Here is a 4,162-nt window from a genome sequence, read left to right on the forward strand (position 1 = left end):
AGTTTTTCTTTTCATGCAGAAATCCGTAAGCAGATTTTTGGCTTAGCAAGTCCACAACTAGTTTTTAGATACTAGGAATTAATTATTTACCGTGTAAATTATTGTTATCATCAAATTTAATTAAAATTATTTTTTCTTTATAGCCGATTGATACGGATTCATTCTGGGTACGATATATTAAAGAAGAATTAGAGATTTTTAGAGAAAAACAGATTCTGGTTATAGAGATTTATATGAATGCTGTTTGCAGACGCAAAAATTATCAGTGTTAGAGAAAATTTTGGAGTTTGCTAGAAAACAACGTATTTTATCAAAAATCAAATAACTTTTATTATTTAAATGTTTTCAAAAATGTTTAGCACTATTTTCTTACATTTTCTAATTACAAAAATCATTATGTTTCTATTTTTTTTCTAGGATTTGTTTTGCAGCTATTTTTTTATAATTTTTATCACTTTTTCTATAACAAATGTCATATGAGTTGATAGGTATTGGTTAGAACTGCTTTTGATAGAAGATGATTCTGATTTGATAGGATGACCTTTAATCCTTAATAAAAATCGTTATATAGTTAATAACATATTATAATTAAAAAATATCAGTTTAAATAACTAACTATGAGAAGTCTTATCACTAGATGGTCTCTTTGCTTTTGTTCCATAAGTGCATTTTGAAGAGCTTTTCATACTTCCCTTTTCTGCTAAGGGTTTTTTCAAAAATCAAAATGGTTTAAGAAAACTAAAAAGCAGCATCTCAAATTAAATGAACTTACTACTTTCCCCTAGTCACTCTGTACACAATTACTACAGTAATGAACTACTCGTGGGTCATTCACTATAATGTCCGATATTGGTCGAATTTTTGCAATATTGGTGATAGATATTATGTACGAAACTTTCTCTGTAAAAAAAATATTTAATATTTATTCAAAGCCTATCGTTTTGTATTATCTACATACTTGCAAATATAACAGGAATAAGACTCTATGTCTTCAATTTCAATATCCGAATCTAAATCAATATTTATGACCCAATTTGAATTAGCTTGTTCCAATGAATTGGTAGGCGACGGGTATGAACGCTCCTCATTGATGGAATTTGACTTGTTTGGTAAAAAATTTGATTGAGAATTCATTATTAGGTCAGGGGTATAAATATTCCTTTATGATACAATTTGACGTGCTTGGCGATAAACTTGTTGAAGAATTCGATCTGCTAGACTTGTCATCAACAATCATCTGTAGAATTTTAAATTAAAACAAATTAAACTGTAAATAGTTTTTTCTCGATTATCATCATAACTAATTAATGACATACTTCAATGTGTTCATTACCTAATTCATTTGATAAGAGAACGGTAGGTACAGCTAATTTTTTGGCAGCATTATTTGGCCATCGTTTTCCACTGTACTGTTCTTGTACGACTTCTTCCATACGTTTTAACGTTGTTTTAAAGGAACTCGGATCTTTGGTACGACGCAACTGTTTTAAACTTTATTTAATGAACTTTTTCAATTCTTTGGAGGTATCCATGATGATCAATTGATGCACAGTATGATATGAATAACCGATAGTTATGATAAAACAACTAATTCAATGAGATAAATCTGGAATCACAAGTATCAGTTGAACGAAAAATCGTAACGATACAATCCACATTAATGTGTAATACGAATGATATAAAGCTCACAGATATAGTTAACAAACAATAATAATAATAATAATAATAATAATAATAATAATAATTGGTAGCTATTAGTTGAGAAAATTTACCATTGAAACCACGATATTTTTAAAAATAAATTGTGTTGAAAATCTGATTCATGAAACTACGATTTTCTAACCTAAACCTTCTATTCGTTACTGACATTTTCAGTACCAGAATATAAATATCGGTGAAACCATATAGTAAACAAAAAATATAAAGATTTAATACTATTTTTTAAATAAAAAACCGTGCGATTTAAATGACAGAAGAGACTGATTTGTTTTGTTAAAATATTACAACTTAATTATATTTAGGAGTACGGTAAAATATAGTATTATTAAGTATAACGATTTTTAGACGAATATATTGTTATTGAATTTCTATTATAGTTAAATTATAATGTACTTCATGATAAGAATATTTTATGTAATATATCTAAGTATAAAAATGGTTAGCATTTCATATATTTGAATTTACCTATTCCGTTTGATAATTATTAATTTATTTTATTTTATATAATTTGGTTTATTAAATAGTTAACTAGTACTAGGTGTATAAGTTTTAGTTGTACGAAATATTTAAAATTTAACAATGTGTCATTTTTAAAAATGATGCGTACATTAATTTACATTTAAAGGTTCCATTATAATATAAAATATTGAAAAATTAAATTTTTAAAAATCTTCTAGTTAAATAAATATTGTGATACGTTCTTTTTTTTGTAATACATGATATAATTCAGTATATTGTATGCTCGTTAAGGTTTTTTTAGCGGTATATTTACAAGGAATTCAATATTGACAGTTCTTGCTAGAATAATAAATTATAATTTTTTTTAAATAGCTAATTCATATATGTTGACATTTTGTAGTTGTCGGAGGTTCAAAGGGAATCGAAGTTTATTCTCGTAGAAAAATCCTACATAAATGATGAGTATTAAACCTACGGGTCAAAAACTTTCAACAACTTTGTCTGTGACTTCGTAAACCTTAGCCGTCGACCGTATTGCAAGCCGCCGCTTTTAGTTCACTGCTGTTAGTAAAGAATTGTAACAACAACAAAAGTAAATTAAATCGTAATGAGATATAATATGAAATGTTAACGTTTAATGTATATGTTTGTATAAAATATATCAGGGGTGGCCAACATGAATGGGTTCGTGGGCAAACGGTTAAGTACAATAATTCCAAGAGCCAAAATGTTTATAGATCATTTTTAAATAATTTCATAATTTTTTATAAACTTATAGCTAAAATAATAATAACATGATAATTTAATTTTAATTTTATAAATAATACGCGAACCGCATCTGACAATGACGAGAGTTACATGAGGCACGCGAGCCGCAAGTTGGCCACCCCCGAAGTATATAAACATCAAAATTACTATCGACTGTACTTATAACGTAGACATAAATATGCACCTGTTTGAAGCACTTATTACCGTCAGGTATCGATTAGATATTGATCACGTACGAGTATATTATACATAATATCTTACCATTAAGATATAATACTATATAATTATACCGTAGCAAGGATCGGATTAAGGGTTACATTTCAATAAGATACATTTTATTACACATTTTTGTAAAACAATGAAAGTGTTTTTGACGCAAAATACGTGGTTTTATTATACAATATATTTATTTAACAAAAAATATAAATACATAAATACAATAAATGATTGTCATCTTAATTTAGGCCAACGGGCCTGATTAATGTGCTGTCGCAGCTAAACCGGCAGTCTTGTGTTTTTCACATAATCCTAGTTGACGTACAAAGTAATGCATTGAAAATCATTGCTGCATGTCATAATAACAAAAACGGTATCTGTAACGAAAACGTTTATATCAAGACCTGTACATGGCACGTAGAATACATTTATAAATTAAAATTGAATTGTTATAGGTATGATTGTATTTGAGGAACGGATGGAAAAGCAGGATACTTATTCGTAGATTAAAGAGGTATTTTAACGGATTTTTTTTCTGGTATAACTCCAATACTCTGCAGAAACGAAACTTACGTGTGTACTAATATTTCGATGTATATTATCGAGACGTCATTTGGTTTGAACAATTATAACGGCCGATCCGATTGGAAAAAATAACGGTTAGTAGCTATGAACTGATTAACAGTTCTGTACGGCTGACCGGTGAAAAAACCGTCTATGGTTTGGTTTATCGTGCTTTCAGCTAAAAAATCAAAAAACAGCAATTTATAACGAAATGTTGTAATACGTATGTGTTCATTGTATGTTTATAAAAAATTATTGAGATAGAATTATAAATTTTTAAACAATGAAACGACGATGATGATTATATATGTTTTTAAAAATACTGAAAATAATCAAATCGCTTTCGGCGTGAAAAAATAAAATAATAAAGCATCGTACTCGGATCGCTCGCGTTTTCCATCATGGTACTCGATATGAGATGGACGAGAATCTCATA

The 4,162-nt window shown here is 28.1% G+C and overlaps 1 long non-coding RNA gene across 1 annotated transcript; it reads right to left on the reverse strand.

Moving 5' to 3' along the window:
• Positions 1-3,428: 3,428 nt before the first annotated feature.
• Positions 3,429-4,162, reverse strand: LOC112679711. Its single transcript, XR_003148246.1, has 3 exons — positions 4,105-4,162; positions 3,736-3,904; positions 3,429-3,539 (listed from the first exon to the last, which is right to left on the reverse strand). It is a non-coding gene; the product is annotated as an uncharacterized LOC112679711 (long non-coding RNA).

The sequence above is a fragment of the Sipha flava genome, unplaced genomic scaffold (assembly GCF_003268045.1).
Source record: "Sipha flava isolate LNK unplaced genomic scaffold, YSA_version1 16743_pilon_pilon, whole genome shotgun sequence".
NCBI classification, from domain to species: Eukaryota; Metazoa; Arthropoda; class Insecta; order Hemiptera; family Aphididae; genus Sipha; species Sipha flava.